Source organism: Diceros bicornis, unplaced genomic scaffold (assembly GCF_020826845.1).
Source record: "Diceros bicornis minor isolate mBicDic1 unplaced genomic scaffold, mDicBic1.mat.cur scaffold_451_ctg1, whole genome shotgun sequence".
NCBI classification, from domain to species: domain Eukaryota; kingdom Metazoa; phylum Chordata; class Mammalia; order Perissodactyla; family Rhinocerotidae; genus Diceros; species Diceros bicornis.
In genome coordinates this window covers 24,640-51,110 of record NW_026691319.1, presented here as the reverse complement: position 1 = coordinate 51,110, position 26,471 = coordinate 24,640, and the positions used below count along the sequence as shown (strand labels likewise).

Genomic DNA, 26,471 nt, shown 5'->3' with positions numbered 1-26,471 from the left:
TTCATTTCCAGCAATTTCTCAGATATATCTGGTATTTATCTTTAAATTAATTTGCTCCAGGCAATTTTTTTCTTCTTTCCAATTTTTGGAGAGGAGTTTTGTAAAGTTATCAAGTTCTTTTTGTTCTTTCTGAAATCCCTGGGTCCTGGCTTCCTGACAAATAGCTAAATAAAGACCCCTTGTCAGGGTGCTTCAGCTCAATTAAAGAGTTAATGCAAAGATGTTTGCTCCACCAAGCGTTTGAGGACACTGCAAATTCTTGGTGTCATCAACCAACAAATAGCCTTTGGAAGAGAAGATGATGATGGGAAGGATTGTTCTTAATTTTTTTTTTTTTTTTGAGACATGATTGCATGTGGAGAAGTTTGGTCAAGGGATAAAGATAGAACAAGTGGGACTGTTTACCAAGGCTCCCATCTGAGGAGCAAGTCTCAATGTGTTTGGGATTCAGAGAATGCAGAAAAGGATGACTCTCAAGATCTAGGGGTCATCCAAAAGGACAAGGGTTTCTTTACACATTTGTAAGAGATTTTAATAACGAAGCAGTGGGAAAGCCCAGTCAACAGGCAATTAGGGGTTGAATGTTCTAGGCAGAAGGAAGAGTTCCATCCAGGGGCTTCTGCCAATTTTTATAACCGGGTCATCTGTCATTTCAACCATAAAAAAGAATTTGTTTCTGTGATGGCTCTAAAATTTCATCTTCTTTATGAATCCCCCAAATTTGTGCCAAAAGGTTCTCTTCAATTAACAGGATGGCCAGTGATCCTAGATCCTCTGGATTTCTTCCCTGTCTTTAGGAATCACATATGCCTATGTATCTTTTCTGATGGTAAATGGAAAATGCATACATACTCTGCAAGCACAGTAGTATGGTGAAATGATCAGATGGTAAGTAACAAAAAAGAACCTTGTTTTAAAAGTCATTTATTATATATAACTTTGTGCCATGGAACTTTCTAGAAACTTAGCATATATTTACTTATTTATTACTCACAACAACCCTGTGACTTAGGTATTACTATTCCCACTTTCCAGATGAGGAAATCTTTTGACACATCTAATAGAATTTTCAAATGTTCTCAAGGTCACAAGGCTAGTGACAGAGGCAGAATTTAAACACAGATGTGACCCATGGCAGAGTCTATGCTCTGTTCTGCCTCTCCTAGAGCCAGCGTCCATTACAAATTTCCAAGAATCCAGTAAAGCACATTTTCTGCATGCCAGTCAACATCAGTGCACAAAAAGTTGCCAGTCCTGATAATGTGTTGAAACCGTCATCTTTTACACATCGATATCCTTAGCCATGAGGTGGGCTGAAACAAGCCTTTTTTGATTGATATAATAAAGACAGTTTTGATCCAAAAGGGCAATTCAGGACATTTAATAAAAAAGCGGGATGGGAGTTGCATGCTCAGGGAGCTTTAGAAGTGCCCCCACGAGTCACTAGGAGCAACAGAGGAAGTCTTGTCAATCTTTAGCACTTAGACTCATCCCAGTTGTCTGCTGATCTTCCTTTGCTGGTTCTACTAAAACACAACAACGATACTTATTCCACTTCCTGTGGACACCATGGGCCAGTTTTCCCACAGGCTTACTCTCCCTGTGGAAACCTAGTGACTAAAGACACAGTCACAACATAGATTAGATCCCAGAGTTTGGAGGGATGTCCATCCTCTGACTGCAAACCCACACAAACCTGCTCATAAGTTCTGGAATCCTCCTTTGGCTCATGTTTCCACTTTTCTCTGCTGTCCATGAGAATGCTACCCACTTTCTAATGCCCGGGACAATGCATTGTTCAGAATGTCCCCTCCTGGACAACTGGCCCTTCTGACATGAAGGGAGATGACTTGTCCACAGGTATCCTTCCTCTTCAGTTCTCCTTCCTTTAGCATCAGTAATCTCTAATCTTCCAGCACATTCATGCTGCCCCAGTTTCTTCTATGAGAGAAAAATAAACACTGCTCTTATCAGTTAATTTTGCACTATCAAAGATTCAAATTTCCACATCCCTCCTCCACTTCCCATTCCCTCTCCAACGGGTAGTACTTGCATTTTCAAAGATAGTACTTGCATTTTCAAAGAGGGCAATGCTTGACACAAGGGAACAGTACATCATGGAGAAGTGGTGTCTAAGAAGGGGAATTCTTCCAGGCACCTTTCGGGTGATCCATTCCAGTCACAAACACCGCTATTCCTGCATGTAGAGGTGTGTGTCACCTAAGCCTCCTGTAGGCTGGGAGGATTTCAGACTTACTTGATTTTCAGAATAAGCAGTTGATGACTCTAGCTAAATCTACTAGAAATGAGGTTGACTGATCTAGATCTCAGCCCAAAGGCATATGCATGCTGGTCACTCCCTCCACCCAGCCCTTACTTCTGTGTCCTCCCTTTGTCTTTGCACAGACACACATCGAGAGTCCGCTGTGTGCTCCCACTGTACAAATGTTCTGAAGTCTAACCTGCATTTTCTGCCCTCAAAGAGTCAGCAATAAGCAGCAGCAAAAAGTGTCACAAGACAGTAAATGACTAAGGACAAAACAACAAGTGTGTATAATAAGAGGTGCCCTAGGATTGCAGACAGGGCTAGACCCCAAAGGACTAGCATAATAGGAAAGGCCTCTTATATGAGGTAGGATAGGAGTATGTCTTAGAGATTTGAATAAGTGGAAAAGAACGGGTAGGCAAGATATAGTATCCAAATACGGCCATCTCAGTTCTTCCATTCCTTTACCACATGCAGCTCCTCTCTTCAGAGGAGGAGCCCATTTTCCATCCCCACCTTGTGACTGGCTTTAACCAACAGAATGAGATGGGAATGACATTTTGAGACTTCCAGTGGCACAGGCCTTAAAAGGACTAGTAGCTTCCACTTCTTCCCTCTTGGACCCCAGCTGCCATGTTGTGGGGAAGTCCAGGCTGGGCTACTGAATGATGAGAGTCCATGTGAAGAGAGGCCCTGGAAGATGAGAAGCCATCTTGGTCATTCTACATGAATAAGCCCAACTGACACTCCATGGAGAAGAAGTACCCAGCAAGTCTTGCCCAAATTCCTGACTCATGGAATTGTGAAAAATAATGAACCGTTGTTGTTTTAAGCCACTAAGTTTTAGGGTGGTTAGTTAAACAGCAATAGATAACTGATTCAATGGGGATAAAGGGGAGTACACGAGCATTGAGATGCTTTCCACGTGAAAGGATGGCGTAAATAAAATGAGAACGCATGCACATGGTATTTGGGGAGCCCTAAATTAAGCAAACCTATCTGGCTAGAGCGGACATTTCAGATTAGCAACTAGAAGAATACAGATTCATAAACTGGGCCCAGAGAACTTTAATGTGGGAAGGAGATCTTCAAGACTATTCATCAATGCCCTCTGTAGCAGATGCAGTCAGTGTCCTGTCCGGAGACCCTTGCCCTTATACTTCAGTGCGTACCAGCTCAATATCCAACCACCAGTACCTGCTTCTCATTGTCTGGGTGCTTTTTTTGGCCCCTGCAGCCCACTCTACCTATGCAACAGGCCAGAAGTGCTGGGGAAATAATGCCCATGAAGAGGAACCCTCAGCCAGTGACTAATGGGAACTGGGGTAGAAATACTCCAGCTCAGGTGGACTTACTCTAAGGCAGGTGTTCTACACAGTTCCCCAGAGTTTTCTCAGTAGAATCAAATCCCAGTTGCCCACAATGGTAACTTGCTTTATAATGCACTTTAATGGCCACCTCCCTTTCCCTGTCTCTCAACCCCACTCTTTTACTGGCGTTTCCTGAGATCACCTCCCAATAAACTGCTTGCTTTTGGGGAAACCCAAACTAAGATACTCTCATTTTACAGTTAAGAAAAATAAAACCAAGATGCAGATTTGGGGTGAGTGCTGTAACAAAGTGAACAAAAATACGCAGTTTTTCAAACACAATAGAAATTTATTTCTCCCCATTAAGAGAGGGTGAGAGGGTAGACTCTGCTCCAGGAAGTCATCTTGCAAACCCAGGTCATTGGAGGAGCTTTGTCATCCTCAATTTGTGGCCTCCATTAGCATCATTCCCAGACAGCAAGAAAGAACAGGAAGGTGCAAGGATGAGATGACAATTACACCCACCATTTCTGCTTGCAATCCATTGGTGAGAACTTAGTCACATGGGCTAAATGTAGCTGCAAGGGAGGCTGGGAAATGTAGTCCAGCTGGGCAGCCATGTGCCCAGCAAAAAGAGAATAAATTGGTGAGAAGTAGCATACAGGAGTCTCTGACACAGGAAGATTAGGTGATTGCCCAAGAGCTTGCAGCTAGTTAGTGGGCAACTAGAACTATAAGCCTTCTGCCTACCATTTTTTTTCTTTCTACCCCCACTGTGGCAAGTCTCAAATGTCACGCTTAAGAGTCTGATATTCTGGGGCCAGCCCGGTGGCAGAGTTGTTAAGTTCATGTGCTCCGCTTCAGCAGCCAGGGATTCACAGGCCCGGATCCCGGGTACAGACCTAGGCACCACTTATTGAGCCATGCTTTGGCAGGCGTCCCACATATAAAATGGAGGAAGATGGGCAGAGATGTTAGCTCAAGGCCAATCTTCCTCAGCAAAAAAAGGGGAGGATTGGCAACAGATGTTAGCTCAAGGCTAATCTTCCTCACCAAAAAAAAAAAAAAAAGCATCTGATAGTCTGCAGGATTCATCTCCCCTTATAAGAGAGCCAGCAAAGCAGAATAAGCCCTTGGAAACCCTCTCAAGTTCAGTCTACACGAGGGTGCTAGATTGGACTTTCTGGCCAAAGCAAATGGCATAGTCACTACTGCCCATGATCTTCCCCTTTAAGCAGAGCCAACCAGCCTCACTTGTAGCCCATGTTGCCCCTTGGTGAGTATTTTTTAAAACATAATAATGGCCCTCCTCCTCAAGGAACTTTACTGCCATACACCAGAACAGTGTCTTAAAAACCATACAAATCTACAATAACAGCAATGTGAAGGGTGCCCCTGGAGTCAGGTGAAGCTCGATCTGTCAGTACTAATCACAACTCCTGGCCAGGGGAGGGAGAGACAAGAACCATCAGACTGGCTGACATCCATGATGATCAGAGACATTTTACAGTCATCGTTGAAGAATCTGGACTTACTCTGTGGCTTGCAATTATCCACAGGCTAATAAGTGCTGAAGCTCTTTTTTTTTTTTTTTTTGAACCCCATATCAGGAATGGAGATGCTCACCTGGCATCAGCACCCAGCAAAGCTTATTTAAATATTGAAGTAGAGGAAAATGAGAGCAGACAGGTTTATCTAAGTGAATCCTGCTTATCTCTTATATGCTGACCCATATTTTTCAAATTCAGTTTTTGACTAGATTTGGGTTTAAGCTGGTCATATATGTAGAACTTGTCTTTTTTTTTTTGAAGAGCAATGGAAGCAAATGAATTGAAAGAATTTCTTCATTGGAAAAATTTGTTTAGTAGCTCTGCCCTGTTTTCCTCTCTCAAATTAAAAAAATAAAATCCTTTAACCTCGATAGAGATAGCACTGAGTTTTTAAATCATTATTCTGCCCCTTGGCCATTCTTCAACTTTTCCCAAGATAGAAGGTATATTTCTTTCATAATTAGGTTGGAAATAACCAGGGTATGTGTTGCTTAAGTTATTGAACATCACCTTTGTAGAGATTTGAACTCTACAAAGTAAGGTGGTACTCTAGATTTTTTCCCCAACAATTTTCTGTTATGCACAGCAAACCTCCCTCCAAACGCAGACCTCAGTCTCATTTAAGAGACCATGTTGAAAATATGTGTCTAATCACCAAGAGGCCCACCATTTATCAGGATAATCTTTCCAAACTCATCAACTTTAATGGTATCCAGACGGCTTTTCTGGAGAGGGCTCATCAGTAAAAAAAAAATCTCAAAATTTCAGTGTTCTGTGGCTTTACTTACATAGTCAAAAACATAATCAGAGTTCCCTGCCTTCTTGCTTAATAGTCATTTTCTGCCCATATACTACCTTGAAAAATAGTCAAACAAATGTAAAGAAGATAAATATCAAGCATAAAAGAACCACAGCCCAAGGAGATGGGTTGTGTGCATAAAAATGAGTAACATCAGAGCTGCAGATTAAGAAATGGAATATGTTGGTGTTTAAAATTAGAATGGTTCCCAAAAGAATTGATAATGTTCCATTTAAGAAAAGAAATGTTTCCAAATCAGCCCACTGAATAGAGAAGTCTGAATCAAAGTCAGAAATTAATAAAAAAGATGCAGACAGAGACCCCCCATCATAAAGAACAGAGACGATTTGTGTGCTTATAAAAGCCTGCAAGGCCCGGCGGTGTCCATAGTTCTAAGGGAAAAAAATATAATGAAATGCAAGAAGAAAATGTTAAAAACAGAAATGAATGTACCTGGTAGAAAAGCTATTGTCCTATTCTTGTGACACAATGACTTGTTTTCTGGAAAAGTAATTCTTCAATTGAGCCCAGGCAAGCACTGCATTCAGTGTAAAGTCGTATATTTAGACCTGAAGTCTGAAGGGTGTGCCTGTATTTAAAGCTCACTGCTACCCCAGGCTCATTAGAGTACAAGGACAAGGCTCTATCATATTACTGCTTCGACACTATTCAGAACTATGGGGTAGTTTACAGTGGCTTCAAGTACTTAGATTGTCAGCAGCGTAGGAAATAGAAAGTAGAATATTGAATAGGTGAGGTGTATACATCAGACATGAAGGAATGTATAGACAAAGATAAGAATCCTAGTGGAACAACCTACTATAGTGAAGTCCTGGCAGAACAATTCCAGGGTAAAAACAGACTTCTAGTAAATAGAGCTGCATTGCACAGGTTGCAAAAATTAGAGCAATCTGAGTCTCATTCAAGATCAAATGGTTCCTTTCTAGACTTTATATGAGGAACAGGGCTCTGCTATGGGTGGCGGAAAGATAAAGGAAGATAATCAGAGCCATGAAATCTTTAGTGCAGAGACAGGGACAGCAAAGGAAAAGTGTCTAAATTCAAGTCTGTTTTGACAACAGGATAGCATCCTTCTGCAAGTGCTTCCTTGCAAATTCGGGCCAACCCAAGGTTTAGGCTGACATACCTGTGCTTTGTGGGAAGCTGCCAGGAGGCTGGGGGGCACTGGCTGGTGGGGGAAGGTAGGAAGGAGGAAGTGTGGTCAGGAGAAGGAATGGGGAGAAGTCGCTTAAGGACTATATCCAGCCAAAATAATCCACCCCTGTTTTCTGGTGAGAATTTGTTTTTTATGTATTCATTTTTGGAATAAATAATATCTGCGTGTAGGGAGAACAGCGAAAGGGACAGAAGCAATACAGCAAAGAGCTGGTCTCCCTCTCACCTACCTACCCGGTTCCCCTTCCAGTAGCAATCACCAAGACCCTTCCTTACCTTGTAAATATTTCCATTACACAAGTCCAGTCACTCAATTTCAATCCGTGATATCAAAGAAAAAAAGCTCCCCACCCCATCCAGTCGCTCCCCAACACCCACGTCTTTCCCTCCCCTTCAGGTTGTTCTTCGCTCAGTCCCCCTCTCCAGCAAGTCTGTTCATCTCACGGTCTTTAATAGACGACCTGCCGACACTGTGATGACCCAGGCGTTTTTATTTTTTTTTTAAAGGGCAGGGTTATTACTTAATGATAATGACTTATTTTCACATTGTCGACTGCTGATGTTTAAAAGATAAGAAGACATTTGTCTGGGCGGACGCCTGAGGCCCTCGGACACCGGGAGACCCTGCCAAAACGTTTCCAAACTGAATAGTCACTGGGCTGCCAGATAATTCAGAAACTATTTGTATGAGGTGTTTATCAAATTATTAACCGCACAGATGTTGTTTGGCTGAAGAGCAGCTGAATCCCCTCTCTGGCAGCCACCGAGACAAAGGTCTCCGGGAATAATTGGAGATGTGCATGGAATATTAAATTAATTTACTGCTCTTAATTCTTATGCAAATTCTGACCTCCGGTGGCGCCTATCAATTACTCCGCTCGCAGAGAAAGCGAAGGCGACAGTTTCTTTTCTTCTCTTTGCTTTTTTTTTTTTAACGACTCAAAAAAGGAAATATTTGCAATAAGCAGGCGGTAGGAGCATCACGTAACTGGAATTATTTAATTGAATCGCCAAGTTTTCGGGGACGTCCGTAGAGGATAAAACCCCAGGACGCAGGGGAGAGGGCGGGAGGGGTGCGGAGGGCGGAGGAATTTGTTGGTTTGACTGCACACCTGTGGGCAGCGGGAAAACACAGCCAAGACCAGGGCCCCGTGCTGGCAAATGAAACGCTGGCCTGCAGGCGGCCGTGGGCCTTAGCGATGCTGCGAGGTCGGCGTTAGCGCCCGGCCGCGCCGCCGCCACCGACTCCCTGTAAGCGCTCCACGCTTCCGCACCCCCGGGTCAGGCTTGGACGCACCACTGCGCTGCTTGCCTCCCCCGCTGCCTGCAAGGTCTCCATCTGAGCTCTGGCTGCCTTTCATTTATCTTTTAAGGGTGTTAACCCGACTTTACAACGCCCGACCGGAAAAAAAATAAAGATTTTATTCTTTGTTTGAAAAACCAAAGCACAACGCTGCGCACCCATGTTCAAGTCCCACCGATAGCCCGGGTGGGCCGAAACGCGATGTGTCTCCCGCGTGGAGAAGTGACACCCACTCTTTTCTCTGAATTGAGCAAACGCCCGGCTTTGCGCTTGTGGCTTAAACTCCGTGCGGTTTCTGCGCCCCGGTGGTGGGTAAACTAGGGTCTCTGAGTCTTTCATCATCTTTTTAATAAGGAAAACCAAATCGGGCGCTTAATGTCATCAGCCCCGGCTCGACCTCGCCGGGACCTCGGCAGCCCGATGCTGTCGCCAGCGGCCCCCGGCGCAGTCACAACGCGCCGCCTTTCAGCTCCTCGCGGCCCCCACAAAAGCCAGACAACAATATCAATTAATCATGCAGCCGGCAAACAAGATTTATCCCGCGACAAACAGCCCCACCGAGAGCCGCTGAATTGGCGTGATTAGCATGTGAAAAGGCGAGCAAAACTCCGCGCTTCAACAGCTAAAGAGCGATTTGATGGGGCTGGGATGGGGAAATTACTTGATTAGCGTCCGTCGGAGGAGAGCACGGTTACAGCCCCTCGGCCCGGAATCCGACGGGGGAACAAAACTCGCTGGTAAATGCGGCGACATGGAGGGAGAGCGGGCCAGGGAGGGTAGCGCGGGGCCGCACTGCGGAGACGTGACCCCGGTGGAGGCGGGAATAGAGAGCCAAGGGGATGACCTGCTGGCCACGCCAAAGCCCGAGGCCGCAGCCCACAGGAGCCGCGACAACTGGTTCTCACTGCTCTCACCTGGGGCTCCCAGGCCGGGACAGGGCGGACACAAGACTCCCCCACCCAGTGCTGGAGGTCGGACTTGAAGCGCTGCCCGGCTCTGGTCCGAAAGAGAGAGGGAGGCGTGTGTGGTGGAAGAGGCCCACCCGCGCCGGCCCTGGAGTCCCCTGCGGCCCAGCCTCTGCCAGCTCTGGGGCTCCAATGTCAGTCGCGATGCCCGCGGTGCAGCCGTTCCACGTCTGCGCGTCTGCAGTTCCACTCGCGCGGACAGAGAAGATTGAAGCCGGGCAAGACGTGTGTTCCGGCTCCTCCGAATTTAATCACCCTGTTCTGACTCCTCGAAAACTTGTCGTGTTTGGGCTTGGCGTTTGACCAAAAAATGGTTCCGTGGCTGCACCCATGGGGAGGACTTGGGGAATTGGGAGGGAGCGCCCTGAGCTGGGGGGGGGCGGGGGCGGGCTGGAGGCTCGCAGAGGCACTCGGGGCAGGAGCAGTGTGCCGCTCGGGGTGCGGGCGCGAGAGCCTTAGGGTAGGGACCTGGATGGAGCAGGCCCTGGGGCTCTCCCTGGGCTTGGGTGGGCAACCCCGGCCTGCCTCGGATCAGGATACACAGGGCCAGAGCTGGCGGCTTGCGAGGCTGCTCTTCCCGGCCTCCTCCCAGACTCGGAGGGCCGCTCTGAAGGCCCGCCGCCCAACCCGGCCCAGGGTTTGGTCTGGGTATACTCGGGCCTCGTAGATGGCGCTGTTACTTGGGGGAGAGAAGAATGGGCAAAACGCTAAGGGACAGCGTGGCTCAGGGTCCGCAGGGCAAGGCCAAATGGAGGGTGCAGGCACGCTCAGGCCTCCATCACCCCATCTTGGGCAGAGGCCCACGCCTTCCCCGCAAACCCCCCCCACCCCCGACACTGCTCCTGAGCTAAAGTCTGCGCCGACCCCAGAGAGAGAAATTTAGTTGCCCACTCGGCCCGCCTGTAACCTCCCCTCTGGGCGCCTCCCCACACCCCCCTGCTCCCTGGCTCCTCCCAGTGCGGGGGAAGGGGAAAGGCTCCCACCCTGTCCCCAAAGGCTCAGATGAACTCCCTCCGGGTCTCAGGACCCACTAAAAGGGTCCTTCCAGTTCACGCTTCGAATCGAGTGCACAGGTGAGTCTCCGGTAGGCGGACCTCAATTTACCTGGGGGAGAGAATCTAATTCGGCCTTCGTGAAGTACGTTAACACAAATGTAATAAAGACTTCAACAGACAGGTTCGCCAAGGCCCCGCTCGTCTTCAGTTACCCTGCTCCTTGGCACAAATGAACCAAGCACCAAGGAGTCAAATCTTCTTTTATATCAAAGGGGGGGGGAGTGGATCGTCCCCATCGAGCTGAACAATTGCCACCCAGTTGAACAGGGTGTCAATTAACAAACCGCTGCTCGTGGCCGACTTCAAAAAGGTTAATACTTTCTGAAACCTCTCTGGTGGCGAGTGTGCAGCGAACAGGAGTTCGCCCCTCTCCTCCCTTTCTCCTTCGCCCTCTCCCTCTGGACTCCGCGCTGAAGCCGCAATGAGGCTCCCTCCTCTTCCTGTCCCCAGTCAGACTCCGCGAGCCACGGCCCGGGCTAGGCGCCCGTGCAGAGGTCAGAGAGGGGCGCCGCGGCCGCAGGCCTGCAGGGCGCACCGGTAAGCAGGGCGCGGCAGCAGCGGAACGCTCTAGCTGGGAACCCAAGACCCGCCAACTTGGAGAGCGCACACGCCGGCCGCAGAGCCCCAGACCCGCGGCAGTCTCCAAACGCGCAAGCCCCGCAGGCAGCGCGGCGGGACACACGGAAATCTGCGCCTTGCACACCCGCCCATCTTTCTCCGTGGGACACTAACGCGCCGTGTGGCCGGAAGCGCTTTCTCCCGGTGGCTGGGGCTGTGCATTTTAATTCCCAAGCCCAGTGGTTGAGTCATCTCTAAATTGGCGAGCGAAGGGGGCGGTGGCAGGAAACCGGGTAGCTGAATGCCTTTGCCTGCGGGGTGGCAGAGCCCTTCCCACCAATAGCGACGGCTCAGGGCTGGCTTTGTAGTTATTTTTACAGGTTCTGCCCGGTGCCCAACATATTGCCCTGAAAAGCAAGAGGCTGCTGCAATTTATTCCAATGGGCGGGTTTTAAGAAGCTGGCAATTTGAACCGGCTGGGTGTTATTTAGTGCAACATGAAATCAAATGATCCTATTTCTCAAATAACAGTGTCTGTGAGGAGACGTGAATCCTCTGAAAGGGTAATTGTCTGCTGATGGTGTTTTCTATTATACCCGATCTTGGCCTAAATGATGCGCGGCAGCAGGGCTGAGAGCGAGGGGTGAGATCAGTGCGCGAACTCGCGCTCTGGAGGCAGGAAAAGGCAGCCCCGCTCGCGTCTTGGCAAGTCGAATGAACAATGCCACCCAAAGCGCCACCAATTTGACGTCATTTTGCAAGTGTCTGACATCATTAGACATGAGTGATCTTGTGCATAAGAGAATAAAACTAACTCTCCTTTCGAAACGTTGGGAATCGTTAGAGATTGGAGACTGCCATCACCCTCACTGTATCCTGGCGTCGTTCAGTCAGACAACAGATCGACGATAATCTGGAAAATAAAACCTACCTGGGCTCCCCTCTTGCCCCCATGTTAATATTGAGAATGCCAAGTCCTTCTGTCCAAGGACACACTTCTGTCTAGGATCTTTCCAGTCCTGTTTCTGGAACCCAAATTCAATTTCTGGGAAAGATATTGTATCCACGAGGCGCCTATTAGTTACGCGGCATGTGGCACCTTTTGGAGGAAAAAGTTGGCCCTGAGCTTTTAAATTGTCCTCCGTGGGCCCAGCCACTGTTTTGGGTGGAAACCAGATATAGGAGTTCAGCTTGTGTCTGAGAGAAGCACCGACGAGGAGCAAATTTAAGAAATGAGCTTAAGAACAGGGACAAAAGTGGCAGGCCGCGACCTGCGCGTCTGGCCTCGGGGCGTGTCGGTACCCCGCGGTTCGAGCGCCAGCGCGCACACTACTGATATCTGGGGCTACCTGTCTGCAGAATTATTCCCGGTTGCAGAGATGGTCGCAGGCAACAGCCTTGCCCATAAACCCTTTTTACTTATTACTCAGGCACCTTGAGGGGAGTGACCTCCTCTTCACACTAGCCTTCCGGCCTGGACAGAAGCGGGTTCGGCCATTCCGGAGAAAGTCACCTCCAGGACCACACCCAGACCAAGGACAAGACAAGGCTCTGAGCATTTCCTCCATCCCCCACCACCCCTGCCCTTCAAACTTTTTTCCTAAGGGGGATTTTGTATGTTCCGAATATCCTGGAATTGTAGGCACAGCCTACACCTTCCGCTAACTTGCAGCATTTCAGGCTGATCCTCCAAGAACGAATTAGTAGCTTGTTTCTGCTCTGGCTTGGCAAGTTTATTTTTATATTCTCTTTGGATATTTTGAGATTATATATGTATTTTTTCCCATACTGTGATCTCTGTTTACAAGTCCATTTGGTTGTTCATGATCTTTCCCCCTTCCTTGGCGCTACTTCCCAATATCTAGAGAAGCCGAGGAAGAAATGGTAATTCCCGCATATCCGAGGAACCCGGCCTAGGATCTTCTATCCCCTTTCTCAGAGGGAGGTTCAGCCACCGCACCTGGAGCCCAGGCACCGGACACCAGGCACGCCGTTCCTGGAGCTCTCTCGGACCTCTCTAGCTTAAGGAAAGCGGGTAGCCTGGGTTCAGTTCGCGGCGTCCCCCCCAGGATGTCATTGCTCGGCTGAGCAGCCTGTTCTCCTGCCAGGCCCGGGGCACCGCTGGACACCGGGCCTCCGGAGCCCGGGTGTGGCCCTCTCATTGTCACCCTCCCCGCTCTGCATCTGAACAGCCCGGGCTGCAGTTTCCTAGGGTCTTCCGGGGACATCCTCGCCTCTCCTTGCTGAAAGTTAAGCCCTTCGATGCGATCATGAAGTAAGAGGTGACCCTCCCTCTGGCCCGCGAGTGGCCTCTCAGGGACCCCTCCGAGGCTGCCGCCCCCCCGCGCGGACCGGGAGCTCTGCTTTTCTGCGTTGCAGCAAAAGCATCCACCTGCCTCTTTGGGACAGAACTGCGCCAAGGCGGCGGGGTACAGTGTGAGGGCAGCCGGCCCCTTTACCCCACGAGGACCAGTGCGGGGCGCCACCTCCAAACCCGCACTCACACCTCTCCCAGAGGAAGGGGTGGACACGCCGGAGCCTGTCCTCGGCCCCTTAAGGAAAAGAGAGTGACAGCAAGGAGTCCCCCTAGTAACCCCAAAGGGGCTTAGATCGGCTCCCCGCGCCTCCTCCCCCCATCAATCAAGCTGGGCACCCCGGAGACTCTGCGCCTCGAGTGTCGTTAGCGTCTCTCCGCCGTCCCGAGGCTCCAGGCTCTTGCGAGGCTTCATACTCCCTCCCCCCGCCTGGCGTGCCTGCCCCTGGGTTGGCATGGACCCCCCCCCCCCCCGGACACGGGACAGGGCTGGGGTCCGTGGGCTGGGGAAGAGAAGGGGCTTGGGGTGGCTCGACCCGGCCGCCACATCCCCGCCTGCAGGGAAACCCTCTCCAAGTGCAGGCGCGAGGGGTTGGGGGCTGGGAGGAGACCCAGCGGGGCCAGGGCTCCCCTCCTCCCAGGGGTCTCGGGTCCCCTGGAACTCTCTAAGCCCCTGTGGCGCAGAGACAGAGGATTCAAGGGAGAGCTCTTCCTTCGCCCGGGGCTGTTTCCCCGGGCCCTACACCCCTTTGCAGGGGGAGGAGCCGGCCTCGCCCCAGCTCTTCGGCTCAGACCCAAGCTGCCCGGTGCCCATACCTCCCCGCTCTGCTCTCCAAGCCACGCTTTCCTCCAACCCCCACCCCCGCCGCCCTGCCCTTCCGGGACCCACTGACCCTGGGGGCGCGGAGCGGCCGCCCGCGGAGCCTGGCCGGGCGCCGCGCGGAGGAGGAGCCCGCAGCCCAGACCCGCAGCGCGGCGCGGTCGGCCCTCGGCGAGGGAGCGCAGAGCTCCCTCCCCCACGCCCTATAATTTAATCACACGAGACGTTAAATCATCAGGCCGCTCATTAATCATCACGCGAGTTATTGGGACTGAACGAGCCGCCGCGTGTTTTGACAGCCCAGACCCGTTGGCGGGGTCGGGGTGTGTCTGGTTTGGGGGTTGAAGAGGGTGTCGAACCACTCTTGGGAAACACTGCGAGCCCCGAGCGGGCTGAGGGGGTCTCTTGCCTGGGAAAAAGATTCGCCAAAGTGCAGGCTGGGCGTCTGAGTTTGGTCGAGGGTTTGTCAAAATCCCAAACGCATCCCTCCCGGGACCCTCTCCTTACTATTTGGATTTTGATCACGACGCTTAAGACAGCCTGCGGCGTATCCGTCAACAGCATCTTAATTTGCAGTTTTTCCGGAGGGGCGAATTTGACCCGAACTTGTGCATCTTCATTACCTACTGCGGACGGTGTGAAATTAATGCGTTTGAAATACAGATGAAATCATATCACTGAAGTCATTTCAAAGGACAACTTTTCCCCCAACTCAAATGGGCTGTGTGGTCTTTTCCATACTATAGATACGAAGAAAGGAAAATAAAGGATTTTTTTTTCAATTAAATCCTTAATTTGAGGTTTTCTTTTTTAAAATAATACGTGTGTTTCACTTTAAAGTCGTTAGAAACTGGTTTTATTTTCTAGTTTTTTTCCTTTTCCTATTTCTATTAGATGGATTTTTCAAATGAATAAACAAATTAAATGAAAATTCATATGATTTGATTCCATACAATGGAAGAAGCAAGTGAAGTGCTGTAAAGAGTTGTCTTAGTGGCACAAGGAGAGTAATTAGTTCTCAGCATTTAGGATCTAACTCACCAGCAGAACAATGAACAAAAGAAAGAATATCTCCCCTCTGGTGGGGGTGGTGTAGATAGGAATCTGTTAACCAACTGTATTTTTTGTAAATATCCAGTATGAAATTAGTATCTGGAAGAAATGTAACTCCCAGATTAAGTCCTTTCCCTCTTTAGCATAAGCCAAGGCTAGTGTGTAGCAAGAGAAGGCCAGTTCCTGTTCTGGTAGGAAATGGCTGTGAATTTAGTTAAGCTGGCAAGTAGATTAAATCAAATTATTTCCCTTTTAAAAATATAACATAAAAACGAATGTCAACTCAAGACATGTTCAAATGCAGCTAAATTGCATTTTACCTTTTTGACTAGAAAGTGTGATCAATCTAGTAAGCAAATAAGTACATAAATCTTGACCCTGTGTTTATGTTTTATCACAGAATATGATCGATATTATTAAATGTGTCCAAGACCATTCTTGAGATATTTTCTCCCCTATTTATCTGTTGTCTGCATTTTTCTACCCTACTCACTAACACACAAAGAGATAGGTATCAAAAACTCAACATACACAAACACTGCTAGGTGAAATTCATAAATCCTACAGAAGCTAGTGAAGGGGGGAAAAAGCCATAATATGAGGTGAATTTTTTTTTTTAAATAAACCAATGGAAAAAAATATCTTGGCTAGCTTTATCTGTGCCTAAGTATGTTCTGCAGTTGCAGGGACATTTGTTGACCAGACTGAGAGATGACTTTCTATCCTAGCAGCTCTTTCTAGTTAAAGTGGCCATTGGTAACTGCCTGCTAAAAATCCTATGTGAAGACTCTGTTTTAAAACTGGATATTTTCAGGCAGGCCCGTGGCTTAGTGGTTAAGTGCACGCGCTCCGCTACTGGCGGCCCGGGGTTCGGATCCTGGGCGCGCACCAAGGCACCGCTTGTCCAGCCATGCTGAGGCGGCGCCCCACATACAGCAACTAGAAGGATGTGCAACTATGGCATACAACTATCTGCTGGGGCTTTGGGGGGAAAAAGGAGGAGGAGGATTGGCAATAGATGTTAGCTCAGAGCCAGTCTTCCTCAGCAAAATGAGGAGGATTAGCACGGATGTTAGCTCAGGGCTGATCATCCTCACACGCGCGCGCGCGCACACACACACACACACACACAAAAACTGGATACTTTCGACATAACCTGCTCTATCCAGACAGCATGAATTGGTGAACTGGGCAGTTGTCTACTTCTCAAATGTAGAATGAGGATCAAGACCACATGAGATGCTTGTGAAAAAAATTAAACACACAATGTTTTGTTGAATGGAGCCACCAAAAATGAGAAAAATTAATTCCTTCCGTTCATTTGCTATTTTTCATCATGATACTGCTTTTGCAGACATCATGCATTTGACTCTCATGGGAACACCAGAGGTCTGATTCCAGGAGATTTTAACCTCTCTCGCTCTGCTTGGGGAAGTTACACAACTTGTTCACGACAGAGCAAAAGTGAGAACCCACATTTTCTGACTCCCAGTCCAGTGCTCTTTCCAAACATCTGTTTAAGATAGCTAACACACACACTTTGAATTTTTCTCTTTTGAAAGCCCTCCCTCCATCACTCAGTAAAGCTAAGTGCTAGAATATTCTGCTAGAATATTCTGAACCTCTTTCAGAGTGTAACAAATATGGAAAGTACTCTTGACTGGGGCTCAGCTCAGACCCTAGTTTTAGCTCTGACCACGGACCAGTTACTCTGTAACTTGAGTTGGGTTCCCCCAGAAGCTGACATTGAGACAAAGATTCAAGGGCAAGTAAATTTTTCAGCGGTTGCTCTCAAGAAGCAACATAGAGGGAGCAGGGAAGAGAAACAAGGAAGGGAAGAGCAATAAACTGAGTTATCAGGCAAGTTACCATTGTTTGCAGCTGCAGCTTAATCCTGCCAGAGGAGCTCTGAGAGGCAAGGGAATTGTAGTACCCAACTCTTGTCAGTCATTGCTTGGCTGTTAATTTCCCGTGGCTGGAGACCTGTCCCACAAGAGGCAGCAGAGGGCCGGCCCGTGGCTTAGTGGTTGAGTGCGCACACGCTGCTGCTGGCGGCCCGGGTTCAGATCCCGGGTGCGCACCCACGCACTGCTTGTCTGGCCACGCTGAGGCCACGTCCCACATACAGCAACTAGAAGGATGTGCAGCTATGACATACAACTATCTACTGGGGCTTTGGGGGAAAAAAATAAAATAAATAAATAAATAAAAATTAAAAAAAAAAAAAAAAGAGGCAGCAGACTCTGGCCATCAGTGAAAGCCCTGAGGCAGAGTTGCAGGTGCTGGCAGTTGGATGGTGAGCCAGTGAGCATGGAAGTAGCGAGAGCCATTATATTTTCAAAAAATGTCCACAACTAAATTTCCCAGCCCATACGTTCTACAGTGTGGCTTGCCACTCTCCAATCAAGAGGTGGACTCTATTTCTCCACTCTCTTGAATCTGAGTGAGCCAATGACTGCTTTGACTAATAGAACACAGTGGAAGTGACACTGTACTGGCTCCAGGCATAGGCTCTAACTGGCCTAGCAGCCTCCATTTCCTGTTCCTTGGCATGCTGGCTCCCTCTCAGAACCCAACCACCTGCTGAGAGAACTGCCAACCAGCAGAGAGGGATCAGGTGGGCATGCTGGCCAACAGCCCCAGCTGAACTCCAAAGCCGATGGCCAGCATCAACCACCAGCCACGGAAGTAAGCCATCTTGGACATCCAGCCTAATTGAGCCTTCCGAAGACATCTGACTGTAACAATATAAGAGACCCCGTCATGGTTAGTTTTATGTGTCAGCTTGGCTAGGCTATAGTACTCAGTTATTTAATCGAACACTAATCTAGATGTTGCTGGGAAAGTATTTTGTAGATGTAGGTAACATCTAAAGTCAGTTGACTTGAAGTAAGGAGATTATCCTCAATGAAGTGGGTGGGCCTCATCCAATCAATGAAGGCCTTTAAGAGCAAAAACTGAGGTTTCCTGGAGAAGAAGAAATTCTGCCTCAAGATTGCTGCATCAACTCCTGCTGAAGTTTCCAGCCAATTTTTTTAAAAAAAGAAAGATGGAAAGAAAAAAACCCATATATATATAATATATTTGTGTCTATATGTAGTTCTATTTCTCGGGAGAACCCTGACTGATACAGACCCAAAGCAAGAACCACCCAGCCGTGCCCAGTCAACCCATAGAACGACAAAAGGTAATAAAAATCATTTATTGTGCAACAACAGATAACCAGAACAGAATACAACATTGATATATCCTGCTTTTCAGGGCCTCAGGTTCATCATCTCTACAGTGAATATCTTTTCTAGATTTACCTTTTAGGTCTTTTTCAACTTTCTTGTACTCAGAATCCCAAGACTCATTAATGAAATGGAATATTTTGCTGTCATTAAATTGATAATACATGTTTTACTAATACTGAAACAAGCAAAATATGAAATAATTAATAAAAAATGAAATAAGATAATATGGACCAATTACTAAACTATAAAAATTGGAGGACTTGGAGAGGTTATAGAGTTAATTAAATAGTTGGTAGGTTAAGGTGAAAGAGGCTTTATATCTGCTTTCTCTATAAGGTTGCTTAAATAAACCTTAAAATATTTCTGTGGTTTTATTATGAGGGAGATTTTATCTGACGCTTTTATAAAACACAATGACGCTGACCTTGTCTACAGGCTTTCCACAGAACAAGAGGTAATTATTTTCTTCAATGACGTAGCCAAAATATTCTGGAGATGTAGTTGACTATCTTATTGGAAATGACATGATGTCCAATTATTCTCCTACTCTTGGAATGCCCAGGTACATTCTCTGAGATTTGAGAGGTCATGGGTAATCTTGTATTTCTGTTTCACGCCCATAGCAGATAATATTTTCTCTTTTTGTCTTTTTTTTTTTTTGAGGAAGATTGGCCCTGCACTAACATCTGTTGCCAATCTTCCTCTTTTTCTTTCTTTCTTTTTTTTTCTCCCTAAAGCCCCAGTACATAGTTGTATATCATAGTTGTAGAGTTGTAGCTCTTCTATGTGGGACCTGTCTCAGCACGGCTTGATGAGTGGTGAGTAGGCCCGTGCCCAGGATCTGAACCGGCAAACCCCAGGCTGCTGAAGCTGAATGCGTGAACTTAACTGCTACCACCCAGCAGGCCCCTCTTTTTGTCCTTTTATTACCCAAAGATAATGATGTCATAATTTCCAACATGTCCATTGGAAATATACTCATAAAGAGAAATTCAGCTTTGAAATAGTCAAGGAAGCTTAAGAAAGGTAAGCGATTTAGAGAATGTTGGAGAAGGAATCTCACGGGGTGTTGAAAATGGAGACATGATAGAGAACTTTGCCTTCACGCTCTAGGATATCTTAGTTTCTCTATACACCTTTCAATATCCAGTTGGGCTGAGGCTCTTTCTTCATTTCATATCGTCAGTTATAGACCACTGAATTATTTCATCTCCTCTACTTTTTACTTAAAATTCATTCCATTGATTTACAGTTCCTGCTCAGTGATGTAGGGAGCTGGAAAGACTGTTGTTCCCAATCTTGCAACAATAAAAGCCAGAAAATCAGCAAGTACTCTACAGTAGTTCCTCCTTATCCATGGTTTCAGTTACCCTCAGTCAACCTCAGTCTGAAAATATTAAATGGAAGATTCCAGAAATAAACAATTCATAAATTATAAATTTCCCACCATACTGAGTAGCGTGATGAAGCCTCATGTTGTCCTGCTCTGTCCTGCTCTGGACGTGACTCATCCTCTTGTCCAGAGTATCCATACCATATATGCTACCCACCAGTTAGTCATTTGTTAGCTCTCAGGGTTATCAGATCGACTGTTGCAGTACTGCAGTGCTTGTGTTCACGCAACCCTTATTTTACTTACTAATGGCCCCAAAGCGCAAGACTAGTGATGCTGGCAATTTGAATATGCCAAAAAGAAGCTGTCAAGTGCTTCCTTTAAGTGAAAAGGTGAGAGTTCTCAACTTAGTAAGGAAAGAAAAAAAGTCATATGCTGAGGTTGCTAAGATCTACGGTAACTTTTATTACAATATATTGTTATAATTTTTCTATTTTATTATTAGTTATCATTAATCTCTTTCTGTGCCTAATTTATAAATTAAGCTTTATTATAGGTATGTATGTATAGGAAAAAACATAATATATATATAGGGTTTGGTACTATCCATGGTTTCAGGCATCCAATGGGGATCTTAGAACATGTCCCCCACAGATAAGGGGAGACAACTGTGTAATCAGCAAGTAAAAAAGTCATTTTCATGAACATATTGGAGTTGCTAATGTCACAAGGCAACAAACTGGCCCAAGACTTAGGCTCAGGGTTGCTCATGCCAATCTCATCCATCTTCCAGTTTCTGAGTGCGTCCACCTAGTTGTTCAACCCAAATCATGCAGGGGCAGTTGAACAGTTTCCTTTTGAGCAAGGTAGTAGATTACCATAGCACTGTAATAAATCTTAAAGTCAGTCTTCTCCAACTGTCTTGTTTTTTTAGAGTTGTTTTATCTATTCTAGGTCCTTTGCATTTCCATATGAATTTTAGAATTAGCTTGCCAATTTCTACAAAAAAGCCTGCTTGGATTCTGATTGGGATTCCATTGAATCTATAGATCCGTCTGGGAGAACCGACATCTTAACAATGTTGAGTTCCTGAGCCATATTTCTCTCCATTTATTTAGATCTTTAGTTTCCTTCAGCAATATTCACAGTTTTCAGTGTACAGAACTTTCACATCTTCTGTCAGATTTATCCCTAAGTATTTTATATTTTTTAATGCTATTATAAACAGAATTTTTAAAACTTTGATTTCCTATTGTTTGTTGCTGGTATAGAGAAATACAATCAATTTTTTATATTGATCTTTTATCCTACAACCTTAATAAGCTCACTTATTAGTTCTTAGCAAGGCGATAGAAACCAGAGGTCAGACACAGCCTGGTCTCCCTGCTCCCCTTTAGCCAGCTGAGAGGACATTTGTTATCTAGAGGACCATGAATTGGTTTCTATTTCTCCATCTGCTGTGGGACCTTGAACAAGAGAATCAAGCTCTCAGAGCCTCACGATCATAATGCTTACCTTGCCACACTATATCAGGACTGACGGGATCGGGTATTTTAAAGGCCTACCCAGGGCAAACACTCAGTACATGTCACTGCCCTTTGCCTTATATTCTAAGCTCCTTATGGAAACTTCTTTTGTGCCCCCAAATGCTAAACACCCTTTAGGCCCAGAGTAAGTGCTCAAAAAGGCCTTATTTGTTGAACTATCATGGAGTACTCAATTAAGGAGCCAAAGTCTATGTTCTTAGCTAACGTATATGCTGTTTCTAAAGATAGCAGATTCTGTCAGAGTCCATTTCTCCTTGGTCCAACCCTGGAAGTTACCTTCACGGTTTCTGTTCAGCCAAGGGCAGCCTGCTTCTCTCTGCCTGAGGATGTTCTGTGGTCCTAGGGTGCACTGGGAAGAGAGCATGGAAGATGAAAACCACTAGGGAGTTAAGACTCCAGGAGCAACTCTCCACTAATGAGTGATGGGACTACGTAGATAATAAAAACCCTACCTTCTCATCCCTCAATTCTGTTCTAGTCTACATCGGCCCTTCGAGGTCCCCGTTGAATTGAGCCACAGTTGCACACAGTGGTAACCTGCTGCTCAAGATGCCTTATATGTGCTTCCTCCCTTCCCTGTCTCTCATCCCCTCTTTCTCAACCACTTCCTGGGATCACCTCCTAAATAAACTAATTGTGCCCAGAAATCTTATCTTGAGGTCTGCCTTTGGGAATCAAACCAAGGCAGGTCAAAATGATCAAGCTAGTTAGTAGCAGATCTATAGGTAGAACCCAGGTCTTCTGACTCTAGACTATGTCCTTTAGTCTCACTGGATACGGGAGTAATACACGTGAAGCCATGATGACATGATGTTGAGTAGTATAAACCTGGACACTAACAGTGCAGTACTGAGTTGTCTCCTAAGAATGGTGTTATGAAGGACAGATCTGACTGTCTGGTTCTAAGCAGCAATATAAACAGCTAATGATTGAAGGAGGGGCTCAGGTGCAGGTCACTGAAGCCAAGAAGGGATAATTTCTCTAAAATAATGGAATAGTAGTAGTATGGGGTATTAAAAAAATCTAATGGAAATTGGGGAGAGGGGATTTAAAGCAGAGGAGCACATCTGTGGATAAGAGTTAATGATGCAAGTTTTAAAAAGCCCAGAGGTATGTGTCAGCAGCATTTCCTGTACCACATGTTTCCATAAGCATGACACATGCACGCATTTCATGAATGACCCACTAGTAGTACTACAGTGGGGTGGTGCTGTGATATACCAGAAAGATGCCTACCCCCATGACATTATTAAGTCAATTAAAGAAAAACAAATAGAAGTCACTGCATTAAATGCCACCACTGTCAGTATCATAGTATATGAAATAAAAACAAGTCTATCCTTGGGCCGGCCCCGTGGCTTAGCAGTTAAGTGCACATGCTCCACTGCTGGCGGCCCGGGTTCGGATCCCGGGCTCGGATCCCAGGCACGCACCGACGCACCGCTTCTCCAGCCATGCTGAAGCCACGTCCCACATACAGCAACTAGAAGGACATGCAACTATGACATACAACTATCTACTGGGGCTTTGGGGGGAAAAAAAAAGGAGGAGGATTGGCAATGGATGTTAGCTCAGAGCCGGTCTTCCACAGCAGAAAAAGAGGAGGATGAGCGTGAATGTTAGCTCAAGGCTGATCTTCCTCACAAAAACAAAAAACAAAAAAAAAACAAGTCTATCCAGAGAGGACTGATTAAATTGTTTCACATAACATCCATAAAAGGAAACATTATATAGCTGTTAAAAAAGAATGAGGTAGAGCTATAGCTCTCCATATACTGATATACAAAAATCTCCAGGATATGGTAAGCAAAAACACAAGAATCAGAAACGTGTAAAGAATACTACCATTTTTATTTAAAATGATATAATAGCTATAGATATAGAAATGTAGAGATATACATATGCATATAGACATAGACATAGATGTATGCTCAGAATAATCGGGAAGGCTAATTAAGAAAGTGGTAACTGGATACCTCTGGGAAAAAAAAATTGAGGGCTGGTGGCAGGGATAAGAGGGATATTTCTCACTGAATATCTTATTCACAGTTGAATTTTGCATGACGTATTGCTTTAAAAATAAGGAAATAGGGGCCGGCCCAGTAGCGTAGCAGTTAAGTTCGCGCATTCCACTTTGGCCGCCCGGGGTTCGCCGGTTCAGATCCTGGTTTCAGATCCTGGGCGCAGACCTATTCACCACTCATCAAGCCATGCTGAGGTGGTGTCCCACATAGAAGAGCTACAACTCTACAACTATGATACACAACTATGTACTGGGGCTTTGGGGAGAAAAAAGAGGAAGATTGGCAACAGATGTTAGCACAGGGCCAATCTTCCTAAAAAAAAAAAAACTTGAGCTTTAAAAGAAAAAATAATGAAATATATGAGATCTCTCTTAGAAGCCAGCCATCAGAGAAAGAAGCTAGACTATTGAATGATGCAGGACCGTGTGAAAAGAGAGGTTCAGCCAATAGCTATACCAAGGCCCAGCTCGAAGAGTGAAGACATCTTGGACATTCCAGCCTCGGCTGAACTCCTAGTTGAATGCAGCCCAGTATATAACCCAGGTCACCCAGCCGAGCCCAGCCACCTACAGATTTGTGAGACATAATAAATCATTTTTGTTGAAGACCCTGACACACACATACACACACACACAAGAAAAAAGAAAGGAAAGAAATGTATAAGAGAAAAAAAACAGAAGGAAATGTTGAATGCAAAAGGGTAACTTTTCCAAAGTAGATTCCAAGGTAAGTATGAGGTGCATTTGGGGTCACTCTTGTTGCTGCTAAGTGATAGCAAGTAATTGTGTTCACAACAGCAGTCCTGGTTGAGGGCATCCTACAGCAATGGTTCAGTGATACAGTAGAAAGCACGTAGATTTAAACCTTGGGCAAGTTCCTGAACCTCCCGAGCCTCAGTGAAACAGTGATAATAACACACATTTTACAGAGCTCTTGTGAGGCTTGAAGATAATTCCCACAGATGATTCTATGGCTAAAAGATAGTGGGTATATAATAATCATTGACTTCTTCAACCACTACCATCCCACTCAGCTGTGTCAGTTATCTAATGCTGCATAACAAATCACCCCAAAACTCAATGACTTAAAATAGCAAGGATCATTTATTATCTCATGGTTTCTGTGGATCAGAATTCAAGAGCAGCTCGGCAGGCCAGTTCTCTCTTGAGATCTCTCACGAGGTTGCAGTCAGATGTTGGCTAGAGCTGCAGTCATCAGGAGGTTAGACAGGGCTGGAGTATCCACTCACACTCCCTCACATGGCTGGTAAGTTGGTACTGGCTGTTAGCAGGAAGACTCAATTACTCTCCAAATGTCCCTTACCTCAAGACTGCTCAGGTGTCCTCACAACATGGTGGCTAGTTTACCTCCAAGTGAGCCATCCTTGAATGTCACTCACTGTCACATGAGTTAGCCCTGACTCAATGTGGGAGGGGACTACACAAGGGCATGAGTTCCTGGTGGAAAGGAATATTGGGGGAATGTTATGGGCTGAGTTTGTCCCCCAAAATTTATATGTTGAAGCCCTGACCCCCAGTACCACAGAATGTGGCTATATTTGAAGGTAGGACATTTAAAAAGGCAATTAAGTTAAAATGAGGTCACTAGGGTGGGGCTAATCCAATAATTGCTGTCCTTATATGAAGAGGAGATTAGGACACGACTAGAGGGAAGATCATGTGAGGACACAGGGAGAAGGTGGCCATTTGCAGGCCAAGGAGAGAGGCCTCAGAAAAAACCAACCCTGCTAACACCTTGATATTGGACTTCTGGCCTCCAGAACTATGAGAAAATAAATTTCTATTGTTTAAGCCGTCCAGTCTGTGGTTCTTTGTTATGGTAGCCCTAGCAAACTAATGCAGGGGCCATTGTGGAAGCTAGCTTCCACAGTGACTATCCTATTGCATTTAAAAAATAATGGCTTCCTCAGACACAAGGCTACCTATTGTATAACTATATTTATATGAAATTTCCAGGATAGGCAAATCCATAGAGACAGAAGGTAGATTAGTGGTATCCAGGGACTGGGGGCCCAGGAGAATGGATAGTGACTGCTAATGAGTATAGGGTTTCTTTTCAGGGTGATAAAAATGTTCTGGAATTAGGTACTGGTGATAGTTACACGACTTGGTGAATATACTAAAACAACTGAATTGTACACTTTCTAAGAGAGTGCATTTTATGATATGTCAACTATACCTCAATTTTTAAAAATGGCTTCTTATTGCTACATCTTCCCGTCAGCTAGTATTTTTGGGTGGTCTTCTGGGCTGGGTTCTGATCCTAGAGCTGGGCTGAAGAACACCAAAGAAACATATGCCAGTCTTCCTCCCTGCAGAAGACTTATGATTGAGTTATGGTAACGAAACATGGCTTCAAAATACTCTCAATGCATTATTTAAGTAGCTGAAAAGATTCTAGCTTGAGTCCAACCCAAAAAAGGTCTACCATTGCGAAGAAGCACTGTCTCTGTCTCACCTTCACAGGCCACACTCCAATGTCTGCTCCAACTGCAGTGGCCTGCCCTGGACAGGACACAGCCTCTCATGCCTCAGTTTCCCTGCTGTAACAAACACTTGCCATTGTGAAAAGCAGTAGAAGACAGTAGTTGAGAGTTCGGGCTCTGTGCTACATAATGTGGGTTATAATACCACTCCTCCTCTTATGAGATGTGCCGCCTTGGTTTGATGGCTTAACCTTGATGTGCCCTCAAATTCCTCTTGTAAAAAATGGGGATAATACATGTAAAGAGCTAGGAACAAAGTAAGGCTCTGCTAATATTAGCTATTTATTGGTGCACATGAGCGTGCACACACATAACAACCATTAACACAATGAATCAGTTGCCATTCCTCTTCGGTTACACGTAAAAGTCCTAGGAAATTAGGAATGCTCCTAATTCTCAGGGAGAAGTTGGAACCATTTGTTTATTGAATGTTTTCTATGGGCCAGGCCTGTGCTAAGAGCTTCTCAAATGTTACCTCATTCACAACTCACAATAATTTCATAAATAAAAATATCATTACCCTCATTTAGAAATGAGCAAAATGAAGCATTCAAGATGTTAAGAAATGTGCTCAGAGCCACACACCTGATATGAGGCAGAGTCAGGATTTGAACTCGGGTCTTCTGATTCCAAAGCATGTGATCTTTTGACAACAT

At 46.1% G+C, this 26,471-nt stretch overlaps 1 long non-coding RNA gene across 1 annotated transcript; it reads right to left on the bottom strand.

The window, feature by feature from the left end:
• Positions 1–2,175: 2,175 nt before the first annotated feature.
• Positions 2,176–14,691, bottom strand: LOC131402991 (uncharacterized). Its single transcript, XR_009219122.1, has 3 exons — positions 14,624–14,691; positions 2,783–2,959; positions 2,176–2,236 (listed from the first exon to the last, which is right to left on the bottom strand). It is a non-coding gene; the product is annotated as an uncharacterized LOC131402991 (long non-coding RNA).
• Positions 14,692–26,471: the final 11,780 nt, after the last annotated feature.